This window comes from Poeciliopsis prolifica, unplaced genomic scaffold, assembly GCF_027474105.1.
Source record: "Poeciliopsis prolifica strain line A6 unplaced genomic scaffold, Auburn_PproV2 SCAFFOLD030, whole genome shotgun sequence".
Classification (NCBI taxonomy): Eukaryota; Metazoa; Chordata; class Actinopteri; order Cyprinodontiformes; family Poeciliidae; genus Poeciliopsis; species Poeciliopsis prolifica.
The window spans coordinates 2,346,744-2,366,403 of record NW_026562405.1 but is presented as its reverse complement, the minus strand read 5'-3'; the positions used below and the strand labels follow the sequence as shown (position 1 = coordinate 2,366,403).

The window sequence follows — 19,660 nt, the reverse complement described above, 5'->3', positions numbered from 1 at the left end:
GGCTCTTAGACTGAGGCGGTGAGTGATGTCCACAGTCAAAGAAGTGCTGGCAGAGATATGCCTGGTTAAACTGAAACCACACACAGCCCTGCTGAGAGCCTGTATCTGCTATTCAGCAAAGCCAGGCCTGTGAGCAGTGGGAGGGCAGCAGAGGAGCAGAGATACACACAGAGACTCCAAGAAAAGGGATGAAAAAGGTGTGACTGACTTTTCTCTCTGGATCAAGTTTCAGACACAGTTGCATCATCACATTATTAAAAACATCAGAGCAACACTTAGAAAAAACACATCCCCAGCATATATTTATCATAGACCTGTGTTTACCAAGAAACACCATCTTGCTTTAGATCTGAGTTTTTCGATTTGGTGTCCACGCAGAGTTTTGCTCTGGAGGCAAAGGTATGAGTTCGAAGCACTGCTGGAGTCTGCAGCACCAAAGCGCAACACCACAGGTGTTCTGACAACAACAAAGACTGATCGATCAATTAGGAGAATAAATATTTCTTAACACGTTGAGACCTGGCTTGTTCAATGTGATCGATGCTCTGCATGACACAAATACTTACAACGGATTATTGATGCCACAAACGTCCTAAAAAGCAGCTCTTTATTCAAAATAACGCACATGCATTAGACCTGTGGGTATTGATCACAAGTTTGTGATTCAGTTTGACAGAGTTGTTAAAGTGGGACAGCATTTTGATGGAGTCTCTGGGGCATAAAGGAGTCATGCAACAGCATTCAGCTTTTGTAGTTTCTATGAACTGAAGGACATTTTTTGTCTAACACATCCTGATTGTTTTTGTTCTATAGTTTTTTCCCTTTAACTTAGCTATCTGTCTGCTCTAATTCTTTTTATAATAATTTTTTTTTGGCCATCTGCTGCATAAAAACGTATTACAGTATATCTCATTCTTTATTTATAGCCTCAGGTAAAGCTTGTTTAGAGCAGGAAAGCAGTATTCTGTTATTATATTTTGGCTTTTGATTAAATGAGGACCTTTTACAGATTTGATTTGTGAATTTTTGTGTGATCTGTTACTGATTGTATCTTTGTTAGCTATGCTAGCCCATTCAAGTATTAAGTTTTCAACCTTGAGATTAAAATATTGCAGTCCTCAGAATGTAGCCATTTACACATCTGAGGAAGGAATATTTTCTTTGTATTTGCGTTATTTGCTTGGCCAATCTGAGCATTGTAAATACCCCCATATACAGAGTAAACAGAGCCTATCGTTGGATCTTTGCCTTAAGTGTGAGCATTCTCCCGAGTAACTCCAACCACACTGCTGAGGCATGATATCTGGTGAAAAAGTTGCATCATAAAAAGTGTTCTCATTTTTTAAACAGCATGTTTGTTATTACCTTCTAGTTTGACACATTTGAGAAGTGGTAATTGTCTCTTAGGGGAAGACAGCAGACTAATTGGTCCCATCCACTCTTGAGTCGATGTTCCACGACTTGGCTTAATCTCATTAGATGAGCAGCAACTGCTTGGCTGTGTTGGGAGGAAAAGAGCATCTCCCTGTCCATACTGACCCAGCTTTATGATGAAGAAAAACCTCCTATGGAAGCTGCTGCTGGGGATATAGAAACTTTTGTTAGTAGGAATTGACAACCTGACATCTCCTGTGTGTGTTTTTAATTGTAGGAATCTCTGTAGATCTGAATGCAAAATCTTGAAACAATATTGCTATTCTTTCTGGGGAGGAAAAAAAAGCGTGTTTCTTTGGAGCAACACAAATGAAACTGAGGTGTGCTGTTGCCACAGTTACTAGTTTTGCTCTCATCCATTTATAATTCCCTCTAAAACTACAGATGCCAGTACACTGGGTAATGCACTTAAATCTGTGAAATTGTTGTGACATAGAATAACCTGCTGAAAGGGCAAATAAAAACTCAGCTGGAGTTTATTCGAGTTGGGGTAGCGCTTAGGTTGCCCTGAAAAGTTTAATTCTTTGTGAAACCCAAAGAGCATAACTAAATACGAAAGTAAATTTAAGCATTAAAGTGAAAATGAAAAATATCATATGTAGTTGTTTTCTAGGTGCCACTGTCACATATTTAATGGAATCCCCTGCATGCCCTTAACAATCCTTGACAATCTCAGTTTTTCTAGATTTCAGTACTTTCTTGAAAAGTTAAAATATCTTCCAATTTTTTCTGATGCAGTACAATTCTCCCAAAAACTGGTGAAGTCGAGTGAATTTGTCCCCATCTATTCTTTAACCAAAGTATAAGCAAAACCATTGGATTAATTGTAGTGTTACCTTCAATAGAAAGGATCCCTTGCACTCACTATCCATATCACTTCCATGCTTGTGTAACACACATGCTATTTAATTAATTGTGAAAAAGTTCTCAGATATCTCTGATGTCTGAGACATTTCTTTAAACGATGAAAATCTTTACAATTTTTGTCGTTAAACCATAACTTTCTAAAGATATCAGTAACTGACCCATTCAAGCCTCAGGTAAAGGGTTAAATATTCTATTCTTCTCTGTATTTTTCAAGCTGGTTGACCCTAGCCAGAAACTTATTGTATGTCCTCCCCTTCTCTCTGCACTTCTTCCATTCAAGCTGGTAATGAAAAGGGGCCCCTAGCGCAAAAAAAAAAATAAAAATAAAAATAAAAACATGGATTAGAAGGACAGTTCTTCCACCATAAGTGGGTTTGCTGATTTTATTAAACTATGTAGGCACACCAGATTCAAGCAGTGAATGTCTTTCCTTCTGAGACATCTGACAGGAAAGCAACTGTTTTAATAAGAAGTAGGGCGTTCTCACACCTCATAGTCCAGTAGACGTGGTTTGATACAAGACCAAAATTGCAACACTTGTTACATTTTCAACTACTGAGGTTTGCTTTGCACTGTGAACTAAACCCTTTGAAAAATCGGTTCACCCCCTTGCGTGTGGTGGTGCTGCACAAAGAACCACTGAAGAAAATGACATAAAAACTTCTGAAGAAAGCTCTGAGCACCACTTCTTTCTTAACAAAAGGTACACAAAAATAACTTTAGCAACTGTAGGATTTCTTTTTTGTCTTTGGTAGAAAAACGTTAGGATTAGACTCTTGCATTTATATTGGCTGTATTTACCCAGAATGTCATTTTGTGCTTTCCAAGTGCTCTCCGGTCCACTTGGCATTCACATTTGCTTTGGAACATCCCAAAGTTCACTTCAAATGTAGATTTGTAAGTGGTCCAAAGTTTGCTTTTTTGGTCCACATCAGAGTTCAAATGTACATTAACACCACAAACGAACTGGAACTTCTGGTATTCCATTAAATTGGACTGAACAGAGCTAGCATGAATGAACCATTTAGACAGCACTTTAACAAACAGTGTAAAAAATACTAATTCTCTTTGTCTTTACTTCATTTGTCAAGAGATCACTTTTATGAACGTTTCCATCATCATGATGATGATGATGATTATTATTATTTAATGTGCTTTAGTGAGACTTGGTTTCCAGCTCTGCTCCTTGTGATAAAACAGTAACTCAGAGGTACAGCTTGATCTGCAGCTCTTGCTTCTAATGAAGCTCCTCTTCATGTTGTTCATCCAGGTCAGTGTGAATTCAGTGAAAGAAGACCATCATCATCAACATCACTAATCACTCTCTCAGCCAGCAGGTCTGACTATCATTTGAAGCTATTAGGGTACTTGTCAACAGCACTTTGAGTGTGCAGCCTTTGGCTTTCAATCTAATCAGCCCTGATAGGAGCCTACTGACACTTCACAAGATATCTCCTCTTCACCTCTAGCTCATCATATGAGGGCATTAAATGTCTGTTTGTCACCTACCTGCTCAATTAGGCCTGAAGCTCACATATTTTTTTCTTTCTTTTTTTATATCTTGTTTTTAATTGATTGAGCTCTTATACGAGGAGGTGTTAATAACTTGCAGCCTGTGTTGTTCCAGCGCTAAAGAGCTCTAGATTTTTGGCTTCATTATAGTACGCAAAGGACTGTGCCAGTGAGTCATCTACCTAATTAGACTTCTTGCTGCTTGACAGGAAGGATGGACAGAAAGATGTGCTCTCTTTCAGCTGAGATGAAAAGGCAACCAGCATCAGGTTACAAACAACCTTTTTCTGCAGTGTTTGTTGCTTGGCCTTAACTCACAGCTCCTGCCAAAACAGTGGTACCTTAATGGGCTTTATTAGCCGCTCAGCAAACAATAACCTTGGAAGTACTTCACTTTTCTGTTATTAGCTGTTGCACCTGCAATGTAGCTGGTTATTTTTAAACATTGTTTTTGAGAGTTAAGATTTCTTGTCTGTCTTGCAGAAATCAAACTCATTTGTTGACCCTGGTTAGATTGGACACAGGATAGCCATGAATTTATTCTGTTGGGTAAAAAAAAAAAAGCTGAAACACTTCTTGTAATATTTATGAAATGGAGAAAGCTGCAACCCTGTTTGCTGCTAATGCTGACCACTCAGCTGCATACCAAAACATAGCCACTCAGCTTCCTTATTTTGTTTTGTTACAGAAAACTAGTTTTGAAGAAACTCGTGGTTTCTTCAATTTGATGTACACATGCATAGAAATGTCTCACAAGAAAAATGCAATGATAATTGGGACAGATTTGTTACAGGAAATCCACTTGCGTAGTTCATCACCATTACTAAAGCACTAGTTTATTGAACCTTTCAAGCAGAGATTTATTTAATATTCCCTCTTTTCATTATGCACACGCACCATAATCAACGCCTGATTATTATTAAACCTCTAAATCAGATGCACTACATTTACCATAAGAGGCTACAATCACGCACTGGGATGTCTCCCTTTCTTCCGTTCCACATCTGAAGGAGTGTGCTGTTGCCATGGAAACCACAGCCTTATCACACTTATAAGAGCATTTTAAATTTAGGCTGACAGTGTTTGCTGCAAAAAAAAAAAAAAGAAAAAAAAGAGAAGTGAAACTATATTTGAGAAGAAATTAGTGGTTAGGAAGCCACTAATAATTAAAAATTTGGCCACAGATGTGGTTTGCTTACGATAAGATCCTTTTATTAAATTCAAGCAGGCAGGAGAAGTATGAGAATCTCGTGGTGGCATGACCTTGACTAATATTGCTATGGTTTCATGGTACCACATTATTAACAAGAAATTGTTTTACAAACAGCATACTAGATTTATTATAATACTTACAACAATGTTATCTATAAAGTATAATCACTGTTATGTAAATGTTACGGTCCAATGCATTACAGTCTGCGACAAATGTTGTGCCACTATATTCACATACTTGCTTTGACATAATTCACGATTGACATCATCTCATCTTTTAGTCATTTTATTTTCTAATGCTCTATTTAATTCCTAAGGAAGTTGTGATTGTTTTGAAGAACATTGGTTTTAATACTCAAAACAAACATGTGCCAAAATAAAACACAACTTATTTAGGTTATGTCCAGAACAAGACATATCTCCTAAACATATGTAATATCACAAGATATGTCAGTAAGACTCATTAGTTCTTAAATTCTCATAATGTCATAGATCGGTAGATCGGCCATGAAATCTAACATGAGCACACAAGCTTTAAACCAACAGAAATCTGTTGGACAAAAAAGTCAAAGAAATAGTTAATTCTATTTTAGAGGACATCAATAAACTTTGCTCCAACAAATTGAACCTCCCTGACAAGCTCACCCAGGGCTCTCCATAAAGATGTGACACTGTGCTTGTTAATCAAAATGACTTAGTGGAGCAGCTGTGGCTGAGAGGTTAAGTGGTTGTCTTCTCGCTTAAAGTTTTAAGGGTTGATTCCCAGCTCTTCTTAGTGTTGAACTGGACTTTACCACCCTTCTGTGTAAATTCATCATTTTCAAGCTCTGTGAGTGAAAACTTGTCCAAACATGATCCAAATATTACCACTATATGCAACTTAATTACATATAGTGGTGATGGTAGCTGTTTCTTGAATGTATTTTGTTATTTAGGGGTCAAACTGTTTAATAATTTAGACTTAATTCTCATTGCTTTAACTTGGTTGTAAACACCATGACAATAATCAGATTTAATTATGATGACAAAACCAGCAACATTTCAAACCTCCTTACATGCTTGGAAATGCAACAAATTTTGGATAAAACTCTGCTCTACACAGCATGCCTTTTTTATAAAAGGACTTTCGAGTTGTTTGTTAAACAAATATTATACAATCTTGTTGGTGTAAAAACAATACAAAAGGGATGTGTTGGCCTGGATTAAGTTAAATTCTGAATATTGTTGTTGCTTACTCATTCTCTAGTCTATTTATTCTACTTTCCTGTCTTAATCCCTGATTCATCTGCTAAATGGACAGATGGATAGATAGATGGAAAATACAACAATTAACAACTTCCTTTTCGACATTGTCAAACTGTTATTGTTATAGCTGTTTTAATGACTATAATATGCATAATTTCATATCAAGTTGGTATTTCTGCAGCATTTTTCTTCCAAAACAACAGTGCTAAGACCTAAAGTACTGCATACTAGTTTTTTCTACTCCTGTAACGCAAGTGAAGCAGCTTAACATTTAAGACAGAGTTATTTTATACAGCAAAAATGCCTTAGCAGTCCTTTGTTTTATATATAATGCACAACAAATGTCTGCCGTTTAAATGTCAAACAGGTGAAAGGGGTTTTACTGCAGTTATTGTCCTGAGCTAGAATATAATTTAATGTATAAATTTTGCTGGCCTTCAGATAGTATTACAGGAATCATAATGCAAAATCTACAAATATACATGCTTTATGCAAACCATTGAAAGTAAGGAATATTTTGTTGGCCTTTGCATGGACAGTTACACATGCTCTGAGCATGTTTTTTTAATCATCTTGTCTATACTTTGGGGTGTGGATCTACACTAAGTTATTGTGTTATATTGTGATTGGTACTGAACAGGTTTGTTTAATTTCTCATGTTGCTTAGTTTAGCCAGTGGGCCAGAAAAACTGAAAGCTGTGAGAACTCTAATGTCCTCTGAGTTTGTCTGTTTTTCTTATAAGGTAAAGTTCAGAACATAATTGGTGTTTATAGGTGCAATATTTTAGGGAGAAAAAAGCAAAGATGAATGAACTGGAGAATTGTTTTTTGCTTGTCTACAAATTAGATGTTTGTCCTTTCTAATTTACTCAGTACTTTGTTGTAAGTTTGTGTCTAACATGAGCTGTAATCCTGGATACTGGTATTTGTGACTGAATGTTGCAAGACTACATTCTTGGGATCTGGCATTAACTTGTTTACACCCACATCCCTCACTGTTATTAGTAGATGAATTCCCCTGAAACGTAATACAATCAAAATTGACATCAGCTTCATTATTTGCCGGGCTTGTTGTCGGGTGCTGTGAGGAAGCAAATGTTGACGTGATGTTTCCATGGCGACTGTGGGTTGAACTGTTATTTCCTGTACTTTCACACTCTATATTGGCCTTGTCCTCAAGCTGCTAGTAATGTTGACCTATGGGGCTTTAAAGTAAAGATTTTAAGCCTTTCTGTGAGACTGTATCTGTAAGTATTTTGCAATTCTTGGTCATTTAATCTATTAGCACACTAACCTTTTTAGGGAGGCAGTGGTAATGTATTGAGTGATCATTCTCCAACTATAAAGTCTGCAATTTGGTTTTGCATGCCAAAAACAAGCTATTGTTTTGGTGCGCTACTTACCCCAGGATTGTACTTTAGAGGATGTCTGTGAGCATGCTACTTGGTTAATGTGCTATCTCTTTATATTAGCAGTGAAATCCCGTACTCTCCCCTGCGGGGCTATACGGCACTCTTCACAGGCATCTGTTTTAGCTGCTTGTTGGACCAATTTGTGACTTGCATTAGGCTTTCATTACCGGCCTCCCTACGCACACACACCTTGTAAGATGGGTCTTAATTAAGTTTATGCTTTCCTTGGCAGACCCAAAGGCTGGCTGCCTGCTTCTGCTGAATGTTGATTCACGTTGAATCGTGAAGGACAGTCTGTTTCTTTTGCAACAGTGCATGGGAGAAAATAAATGCTGGTTCATTGCCAGCAGTTCTGGGTTCATAGTCTCATTTTAAGAGACTTTGCTGAAAGAGGTGTTGTTACCAACAATTGAGTATCTGGTTGCTGTTAGGAACATTATGTCTTTTTTTCTCACAAATGTTTCAAAGGAATTTAGGGAAGGACATTTTCATTTACCTTCTGATTGAAGTGGCTGGAATGGTTTTATTTATTTTATTTAAAACATGCCATTGTTTTTCATCAAACCTTATGAAACAGTGTTGGAAAGTCCTTGAGTTCTATGAAATTATCTCTAGCCAGCTCTGTAATTTTGTGAAATGCTTGTGAAGTATCATCATTTGAGAAATGAGCTAGTAAAAAGTAAGACCTTACAAAAAGAATTTAAAAGAACAATAAGTAACACATGCTGACATTACTGGTTAAGAGTAGATGGAACCTATAACGCAAAATATAAATTTTGCATTATGGAGCCCCTTTAATAACTTTGAAAAAGATAGCAAACAGTATGCCAGTGCTAAAAAGTGTTAAAAAATCTACATTGTGTTCTCTGCATCAGTTCATTGACAGATGTTTGATGTAGCTCTTTAATTAAGTTTCATTAACTGAGTTAGTGTTCTGAAAATGCATTGCTCCAGGCTGTGGCTTACGTTACTTCCACAAAGGAAATGTGAGCATGAAAAGTTTTGAGATTTTTTTTCGATGGGCATTTATGTTTTATTGCAATACAACTTTATTGTTATGTATGCAATCTTTCTGGCTTTTACTACAAGACTCGAGGATCTGTATCTTGTTCATTATGAAGAAAAAGACGATTGCCTCTACTGTGTTCTTGTTTGATGCATGCTCCCCTCGCTGTCAGCCATAATAAATGAGATTCATCTGAGAAATCGAGCAAGACAAATAAATCCAATAAGGTTTTGTCACTCATCCTGTGTCCTGTTCTTCTCTCTCTTATGTGTTCGTTCTCTTTGTGGCTTATCCTTTCGTACTGCATTTATTTCCTTCATTTTATTTTCTCCCTGCAAGCCCCTACTGTTGCACAGCAATTGTTTACCTTTACAAATGGAAAACTGGCGCTTAGTGGAAGAGCAAATGTACCCACTATGTTGCCACTGTGGGGAGTCTCAAAGGAAAGGCTTAAATATTTCTGTTTTAAAAGTGCTGATGCTTATGAAGTACAAAGCCCAAAAGACTGTCAGAGTCGCAGGATGAGACCCACCAGATTCAGCCTTTCTGACACATCTGCAACATTCAAGTTCCTGTTGCGGAACCCGGCAAGCGCCCTGTAGTTTGTGGATGTGCCAAGTTATGCTGGGCACTGTTACAAAAAATTATTTCTGGCTTTTAAATTCATAGTTGCTCCCGCTTACTCTTTGACTAAAGCAAAACCTTGGCAGATCCTCAGAGACCAGGAGCACACCTGGTGATCCACAGAGGCAAAACACACGGAGACTTGGTTGGATGCCCAGAAGACTCTTTGTGTGTGTCACAGGGTCACTTGGGCAACATGTTTCCTGAGACACAAACAACAGACTTTGAGGAACACAGGAGAATATGAAAGGTTACAGACAGTGTTGGGGAAACTAAGGGCACATCTGTGATAAAACAGCTTTTTAAGACTAATTAGATGTTGCTGGCGATATCACAGCTGGGACAAGACGTCAAAGAAAGGAGCTCTGTGTCTAAAGGTCAACTGTTGCTACTGGAGCTAAGAGATGAACTGAGAAGAGTTTGTTACCTTAAGGAGTCTGTCTGGCCTGGGTCCTCCCCAACCGAAGAGCTTGATTTCATTAATTAGAGTTGATGCTTTGGTTTAGCATAAAGAGTTTTAAGCTGTTTGTAAGCTTCGTATTTGAAAATAAATAAATAAAAAATTCTAAGAATAATTTAAAACCCTTGGTGCTTGTTGTGACTGGAGATGTTGCGGGGCCTCATATACAAAGACACTGCAGACTTATTGTTTTGAGAATGGATTTGTTATTCTGGCTCATTCGTCTGTGACTAAATGTTCTCTCTTTTTTTTTTTTTTTTCCTGGGAATGATGTCATGGATGTAGTAGTGCGGGTAAATGCAAGCTTCTCCGTGAAAATAATTCCAGCAAGATTTCTGAAAAATATTTAAATCAAATAAGTAACCTATTTGGAGGCCTATTTCATTCTGTTATCCCCCAAACTTCAGGTTGTTAAAATGTGTTAGGGCTTTTTTCATTGTTAGCTGATGTGGAAATGTTATCCAAAAGAAAACCATGGGCTGTCGTTACAAATAATCAAAGTGTGGTGCGAATAAAACATTCACATTGATTTGGAGCCGGAAGCAGAGAGCAACTTGCTGTCGCAAGATTTAAAGTTGTGTATAGAAGGAAAACAATCCAAGCTGTAACGATATTAGAATTATAAATGATCTCAATTTGAATTGCAGAATGCTCTTGAAGCAAGTGAGCAGAGGGAGAGAAAAACATTGATTTTGTGATTAGCTGCAAGTGTAGAATGCGAGTTTAGCTCCCCTCCTGGCTCATTGAATAAACCAGATGCACATCCCTTTCTCTCTGTGGAGAATTAAGAAAGACTAAGAACATATAGAGAAACACAACACCCCCAGAATCTAGATCTATTAATCAGACTGAATGAATATGCAATAGAGGCTGCTGGGATGCAGCCTGCTGCCAGTCTGGCTAACAAGGCAGGCATCCTGCAGCTTTCCTCTGCGAGAACAATATATCTTTTTCAATGGACTGAGTTCTGAGCAGCAGGCGCTTGCGCTGCTGTTTCCCATTAGCTGTGTCTCTTGCATCTTTCTGCCTGCTCTTCTCATTCCACCCCTGTCTGACTCCGATGCTCATTCGTCCTTTCACTCCCACTCGCATACTAACTTCAGTGACAATCAATAGTTAAACTTTTCTATGGTGTAACAGGGTGGTGAGATAGAAATGTTCAAGAAAAAATGAAGAAATTGCAGATTTTGTGTGACTTCTCTTCAAAAATGTGGCAATTTTCTTCAGGCTTTAACAGAAATATCCAAAACGACATTAGGAACCAAAATTTGCATTGGTGACTTATTGCAACTTGAATTTTACTGAAATGTTTCTCCTTCAGGTTAAGATTTTTCTGATTATGGGAGAGATCACAAGCACTATGAAGCTATTTCTCAGGCAAGGAAGTGGTGTCTGAGAAAGTGTGCCAGAAAACAACTCGAAGCCAAAATATTTGAACATCTCACGCAGCTTTGGAGTCACCACTGCACTTCCTCAGGTCTAAACAAAACACCTGCCAAGTTTGAAGTAGATAGGATGAATGATTGAAGAAAAATGCACACATACGCACACGCACACACACTGGCATGTAGGTTTACCGAGGCCGTATGTTCCTGTGGTATTTTACATTTGCATGCTCAATCTAATCATTTTGAAGCTTTCAGGAGACTGAATGTAATTTGCAAAGAGAGTTCAGACAAGAAGCCACATTTCAAAACATTTAGATATCAGTGGATGTAATTCCTAGTTACTGAGCAGGTGGCCATTGCTATGTCTTATAGCGTCTGGTACTCTAAAGAAAACTGATTCAGTGACTTGAAACTAAGCAATGATTATCTCCACGCGTGTTGGACATAATGCACTTTGATGCAGATATTTTATATGTCATCTATGAGATTTCAAAACCCTTAATATCCTAACAGATTGGAATGGTGCCTACTTTTATTTTTTTATTTGACTTTTGACTTTACAGGCTGAGTCATTGAGATCCAAGATTTCATTTTCAAGACAAACCTGTTTTGATTAAAACCAACAAAATTACAAACACAGCAACAAAACAAGCGATTAACAAATTTTACTCAATTAATAAAGCTAAACTCAAGAGCAAGTTTCATAAGAGGGTTGAAATTGAATCATCCAAAAGGAATCAAAGTGGAAAGCTTCAGATCCTGCGGCAAAGTTCCATATTGATGGAGGAAAGTAAGAAAAAGTTTTTTTTTTCCAAGTTCTGACCGTACTGATGAGTCAAAGGCAGACATTTAGGCTCCATGCCCTCTTCCCAAAAAGTAAAACAACAAAAATCTATAGTGGATTGTAATGACTTTCAAGATTTTATTGAAAACATGTGCGTTTGTACATTTAAGTAAGTTTTGATTAATGAGCCACATCTTATGCGACTTGTTGGAGAAAACTGTAATAAGTAGAAAAGGTAGAATATATACACTGATAACTTAAGCCAAACAAAACACATTTTCTTCTCGTTTTGAATGTATTTATCGGTCAGATTTAAAGTCTAAATGTTAACAGTAGATTATTTTCTCAAAAGTTGAATGGCTATCAAACATTTAGTAATCTTGAAATTCTGATGTCCTTTAAGTTTAAATGTCATTTATTATTTAAATTGTGAGTGGACACCTTAGAACTCCTTTGCTCAGCCCCAAGCAAAGCTTTTAGGTCTTATATCAGACATGCGGATAAAAGTGAACAGTAGCAAAACTAATTATGAAGAAAGGAGACTATGTAGGTTAACGTTCACATCCAAGGTGTTTAAAAAAATGCAGCAGCCTCTAAAATTACACAGTAAAGGAAAGCCTTCAGTGCAAGATTTCCAGGACCATTTCAACATGGAATAAAGTGTGATAAAGGGAGAACAGAGCTGAGAGTGTCCCACTGAACTATTCTTAATTATTGCACCAGCATGAATAATTATAAAAACTAAAGAGAGGTAATTACACTTTATGAGTTGAGATTGGGGAGAAAAGTGAGCAGTACTTCCTTGAACGTCCAGGGCTGTGTCCACTGAGGACTGAAGCTCTCACAGTTACTCTGCACTGCTTTTACTGTCTGGGAAAAGCAGACATAATTACTTGTATATTTTACATCATTAGCATACACCATAAAGATTTGTTTAATATCCATTTGTGTTCTCAGTTCAATATATCGCAAAAAAAAAAAAAAAACAGATTACACTTATTGGGGCCCATTAATGTTTGCAGTCCATTCGTGCCATTCATCAGTGGTACCAATACAATAATCCCAGTCCTATGCAGTAAAAGCCTATAAAATAAATGAGGTGTAAAACGTTCTGTAGTGATCTTCAGCCTTAGATTGGATTGGAACATCATGAAAAGTCTGCCGTCCTTTGAGTGTCATTGTCTTAATGTTTAATAGGTTTGCATCCATCCTGCAGTTCCCCGCTTCCCCTTGTGATTTGTACCTAAATTTTTGACTTGCCTGATAAATAGATTATGGCCTAAGCACTCAATTATGCCTTTGCATTTGTTTGACCTCATCAGAAAAAACATGAAATTTAATAGAATAGAAACAGCCTTTTGTCACGTAAGTGGAAAATTCAGGTGTAACAGAAACTGCAAATATCAGGTAAGCTTGGAAAAAGCTTACCTTTTTCTCAGGTCTTAATGGGTTAAGTTTTAAGTCAGAAGGTATTTCTGTTTTTGCTTCCAGTTAAAAATACAGTTAACGTTATTCTCTACCAGATTTTAAGGCATCATACTTATATCAGTTGCAGCCCCTCCTTCAGGCTACATAGTGCAGACGTTGCTTCTCTAGATGCCAGTGACCTTTTTGCCCTTAATGCGTTATGTGTCCAGGCCGATAACTGTCACTCTACATCACTTACATCTGTTGTAGCCATACTGAATCACAGATGCGACAAGGAAAAGGTCAGAGAGAGGTCACCTACTGCTGTGAAGTCGTAAATGAAACGTATAGCTCTAATTTCACACATCATCTTTTTATTTTGTTTAGAGACGATGGTTTTTAGCCAAATCCTGTGCTGTTTTCCACATAATATAATGTGAGAAGTTTCTCCTTGGTGCTCGGAGGAATTCTTTCTCAGCTATAGAGCTTTTTATGTTGTAGATCAAAAAACATAAGTTGCTGAGAACGTTCTCATCTTTTTGGTGCGTCTGAAGTCTGAACTGCATAAAACATATGAGCTTGAGAGATCAATACGAGTTCAATTCAGAGAGATCCAAAGAGATTATCAATAAGCACGGTTAACATCATCTTCACTATGTCATTTTTTTTCAAATCCATTGCTTTCAATTTTTAGAAGTCATACTAAAGTTAAATTTAAGTTGTTTTTTTTTTTTCCTGGGATATACAGACAGAGTTCAGCAACCGGCATCTGCAAAAATCATTCAGTATACATTTCTTCTTGCAGGAGTAGGAAAGGGACATTTAGTTTGTGCTCCATCTGTTACTATATTTTTAACAAAAAACTATCATGGGGATTAAATTGTATCAGAATTGTTTTCCTGGATTGTTGAGTTTGATGTATGCGATGCAAATGTGTAGCATCTGCAAGCAGGTGACTGAAGCACCCTATAGATCGCAATCTGCTTTATTGCTGGGACACACCACAGCATGACAAACAGTACTGTCTGTAGCAAACCAGATCATTTGATGAAAAATGAGCTTATAATAAAAGAAAGAAGGCGAGGGGAGAAAATGAACATTCAAAATTTGACATGTATTATGTGCACTGTAGCCATTCCCATACACATGGTCTTATAAATTGGTTTTCTAAAGTAAAATGGCCTAAAAATGTCTGATTCATAAAACCACAAGCTTAAAAAAAATCATTAATCACTCCATTACACTCGTTTAAAATGGCAGATGGAATAAATCTCACAGTCTGAATAGACATCTGCTATTGGGAAGTAGTGCATGTGCTGGACGAAGCCTAATACATTTTCTGATTGTGATGAATCAGACAGTGAAGAATGTGTTGGTCAGCTGAGACAGCTGGTATTAACTGCTTTGAATCACAACCACCACAGGGACAGTGAGCCATCAGTCTGTGTTTCACTTCAACTACAAAAGCAGACTGCCTCATTCACCTAATGATGGTTCACAGGGAAAAAAAGGGCTATTGTTGAGAAACACTGTCCTTTTTTTCTGAATTCTATCTATTGATGATTTTTATCTTGGCAAAGAGGATTTCAGGTTGAATCTCTTCACTGGTTATGTTCCCACGTTGTTTGCAGCCCATAATGTATCAGTGGTCAGTTTGACATTTAAAACTTTTTCCACCTAAATTTGTCAGTAATTGCAACATCCAGCACGTATAATGTCCTTGTTTGAATTACTTAAACAGAAAAAAATATAAGAAAAAGGGAAAAGGTCAAAATTAAAAATATACACTGCAAACCAATTTCCAGATTAGCCTAGCCAAATTAAAATTTCATACGTGGATAAACTAAAAGATGTGCCTCAGGGGTTTTAGTCACACTGGAATAACAGCCCAGCATGTATCAAAGTTAAATCACACGTGAAATGTTGTATTTTCCAGAGATTTTCTGATATTTTTACTGTTTTTTTGTTCACAAATGATTGTCTCAAACTAATGGAGTCACTCCATATTTGCTCAACTACAAGATGTATGAAGTCTGTACTAAATTTCAATTACTGATACTGGTTAATATCTCATTTTTAATTTCAGTATCTGCTTGTCTTACCACTCTGGAAATAAATGACAATGCAAACCAGGAAAAAAAAAAATCTGATGCCTTGTCATATCCTGTATTGTGGCCAAAATTATTTTAGGGTGTTTGTGGAGCTGAGACTTGTGGGTTTTAAAAAGGCAAAAGGAGAAGGAGGTTATTTGAAATCTTTTTTGATGTGTTTCACGGCTAGTCACATTAACTTGTGTTGTGTTGCTCTGCTTCTTCCTCCTCGATTCTGCCAAGTCTTCCTGGCTTTTGCACAAATTTGGATTTTCCTGGACTTACATGGGGGAACTGTGAATCCAAATCTGGCTGTAAATACTTCCTAAGAAAATCTCTCGGCCTCTTCTCTACCCACACATTATCAACTCAGGCTTGTGCCATCTCCATAGGGAGCCCACACTTACCCATCCTCCTAGTTTTCTGGTCTGATTCAATCCATCACTTTTTATAGCACTTTTAAAACAAAGACTGCACAATAAGCAAGCTAAAATAACCCGCTCAATATGATATCCTGTCGAAGCTCACCTTGGCTCGTTTACAATAACCAAACATAGCTGCATATCTCTGCTCCAGTCTGTGTTTTCAAACAGCATGCCAGTGTTTTACAAGCTGAGGTATGATGTGTGGATACAGTAGCGTAGGTGATATCATGCTTGCTTGTCTGTTTGTGTCCAAATGTGTCATTATTTTCTTGCCCGGTTTTCAGAAAAATATTACAAGAAATACTTTTTTGAAGCTTGCAGACTGTCGGCTTGCCTTATATCTGGCTTGTTTGGTTTGGTTTTTACAAACCAAAGGAACCAATCCTGTAAGGATATATTTTAGGTTCTAATGGTGACAGGACACCCCAGAAGTTAAAATCTGAGTAAGTCGGAGTGCAACATAAAACAAAAGATTTTCCTCTGAAGTTGACGTGAATGCGAAAGGATGAGCTTGACTTGTTTCTTTAAAGTACATAGCCAAGTAGTTATTTCCCATGAAAATACTGATATATTAAGGAAGTTTACATAAAATAACTGCAAACATTGGTGTATGCATTGCATGCACACGTGAAAAAGGAAACGTATGGAGAATCTAGGCATCTTGGATATTTTTGAAATGAAAAATAAAATCTTTCCTAATCCTTAAAAGTGCAACATCATCCTTGGAAAAACATAGGATTCCACAAAGCAAAAGCGTAGTCCTGGGAGAATATAGGAAGATTATTTGTGAGCAGAAAAGTCTGTTCGTCAAGGACCCTGCCTCCTCTGTTTGCGCCAGTGAGAGGCTGAGAGTACAGAGGAAAAATGAGTACGCTCTCGACCCTCACAGCTGCTCAACACATGCTTACTGATGAAGATGTCCTCTGTGACTTCGAAGTGGGAACATTGTCAATGACTTCCTTTCATTGATTGAACAACTTCTTGCTCTACTCTCCACCTGAGCAGAATATGTGTTTTGAGTGGTTAGGCTAGTAAGAGCTGTCTGAGCCACTGTGACTCATGTAAAACATACTCCATGGTGGCAATATGGTAGACTGCTATAAAGACAATATGGTAGACTGCTATAAAAACTCAGTATTTGAATATTTGTCTGGCTACTATAGTATTTATTAGTGAGGGAATTAATCTGGGTTAGTAATTGGGCTTTTCTTCTTAAAAAGTTCTAGTTCAAAACTAGAATTAGTCACATCACCAAAGTAAAAAAAGGAGCTAAAATCTTTAACCAGGCCTAAACTTTAAACAGAATTAATGTATAGAACCCCCAACAAAATACAAGCAAACAAAAAGAATAAAACATAGTTCAACAGATAGTAACAAAGACAGTCACATTGGAGCCACATCACTATGTCTTTATGGTCAATCTTTGATCCTCCCTGTATTTTATTCTTGGTTTCTGTAGAGTACTGCAGAGCACGGAGGGAGTTATCTACGCAGAGAATGAGTCATATTATCTTTGTTAATCAGATGTCTTGTATCTCTGTCTCTTACAGATGTTTATAAACTACAGCTATTAATGTTAATGGACCTGAAAACTCATCATAGATCTAGCTCTATATTCCATTCACAGACTCAGCTTATAACAGCAATGACTGCAGTACCATGCTGTTCTTTGACCTACATTTACTCTGTGATTCTTTCTGACATAACAATCAGAAACGAGTCATTCGAGTGTCATTCCACATTTCTAATAATGTTTTATTTCAGTGTTTTTATTTTCCTGTCCTAATCTAAGCAGGCTGCAACCTAAATTTGGAGTCCAGTTTTCACAATATTTTTAAAAGATTGATGGTCTCCATGAGCTCCACCTCAACCTTGTTAAGTATTTTTTAGTTTTCACTGAACAAATTGTTCTGTTCGGAGATGGCACCCATTTCTGTAGCAGTTGTTGCAGCAACTATTACCATTACTGAAATTACAAATAGAAATACTGATATTGTTTGTGTTAATGACTCAGATACATTTTGTCTGTATGGCAAATTATTGTTTTGTGTACATACATACACACACTAACTGATATAATTCATCAAGTCTCAAATGCAGGGATGTGCAACGTAGTCTCGGGGACACATGTGGCATTCTGAATGATTCTGTGTTCCCCTTAAGGATAGATTGGAGCATATCTGGACAGCAAGCACAGGCAGCTGATGCAAATGGACACTTTTTCATATTCCACAGATAAATGAAATATCAGACAGGGAAAAAAAATATATATATTTTGTTCACCAAATTTATATTCATTTTGGAGTGAAACATTCGTTTTAAAACAAATACAAAAAAGGAACTTACAAATTTTAAAAACTGCCATTTTTATCATATTAACACTATAATGCAAGAGCCTTTTAATGTTTTATATCTATGATATAGTTTTCTGATTTGCTTTTGGTGATTTTGCTAAAAATTATTTGTTACTGAACGGAATAATAGATTTTTTTTTATGTTAATTATTTGTATTTTCAACTTGACATTTTTGTCCACAAACTTTTGGCAAAAAGTTTTACTGGTCTAGTTAAATGTGGGAACATTGTCTCTGAACCCAGAACTGTTTATTGTGGTGTAAGAGTTACTATTAAATATTTTGATGACTTGGTTTTGTTACATTTCCCCACCTAATAAAGGTGTAAAAGTTCCGCCTTGATCTAGCTGCGTAAAAGGCGCAGATGTCTTGTTCTGACTGCAAAAATGGAATGACATTACTTGTCTTCATAAATATTACATCTCATAGGTCAGATCAGTAGTAGGAACCTCTTGGTACATGCCAGCTGACCTTAGCCTCTTCATGCAGGCTTTGCCATTCCCTGTGGTCGTTCTTCCAAAACAATAGAACGGCTCAAAAAGCTCCAACTGTTTGCCAGCAAATTTGTGAACTGCAGGGGTCACTGCTTCTTAGTTATGAGGTGAGCTTTTTTTTCAATTTACTCAACCATGACATCTCTTTTCGTCTTCTCTTCTTTGTTCTGACCAGTGCAAATAGATACCACACATTTTGTTCTTGTCATTTCTCCATTTGTAGAAGACTGAAAAAAACGAAAAGAAATTGAGTCCCTATAGGGAGCGGCAGCCAATATGGCTTTCCTGATGGTGATAGGTTGGTGGTGGGTGCGTGTGCATTTCTGTGTTTTTTTTTTTTTTGATAATGTCACAGATGGATAATGTCATGGTCCACTTCTTGAAGAGAGGATGGTGGGAGATATGAGCGGATGTGGTACAAGGAGCACAAAAAAATAAGACCTGCGTTGAGCATTTTGTGTAGCAACATCAAAACTGAATGTTCAGTATTGTAGCAGTTTATGTAGATACTATACATTAATACACTCTCTCTTGGACTGAACTGTCAGCCATATGCAAACCCATTCATATAATTCTTTTTTAACGTTAGTGCCCATGAATGCCGTTTTGAAATCAAGGACAAAAATCCTTTTACCTTCAATGTCATTCTGTTTCAATTACACATCTACCTTTAATTAAACAGTTCAGACTTTTTAATGCTCTTGTTTTAATGCACAGTTTGATTCTGACATCAAATAGCATATTTCATTTCGGTTTCTTTTTTTTATCCTGTTCTGTCTCTCAGAAACCCTGACTTTGCCACAATTATTGTTAGCAACTGAAGAAAAATGTGGGTGACAGGCAAATAAGGAAGCTTTGAAGGCAATATTAAGTACTGCTTTTCCCAGTTGTTTGTCTGTGTGTGTGTGTGTTGTGTGGGCGCATGGGTGTGTATATGAGCATGTAGT

General features: G+C 37.1%; 1 protein-coding gene and 1 long non-coding RNA gene across 3 annotated transcripts in view; one reads left to right on the top strand and one right to left on the bottom strand.

Annotated features, from left to right (window-relative positions):
• LOC129372795 (membrane-associated guanylate kinase, WW and PDZ domain-containing protein 3) overlaps positions 1–19,660 on the top strand; it is a 133,103-nt gene that overhangs the window by 33,838 nt on the left and 79,605 nt on the right. The window lies entirely within an intron of this gene.
• LOC129372800 (uncharacterized) lies at positions 8,694–9,816 on the bottom strand. Its single transcript, XR_008607291.1, has 3 exons — positions 9,740–9,816; positions 9,372–9,515; positions 8,694–8,880 (listed from the first exon to the last, which is right to left on the bottom strand). It is a non-coding gene; the product is annotated as an uncharacterized LOC129372800 (long non-coding RNA).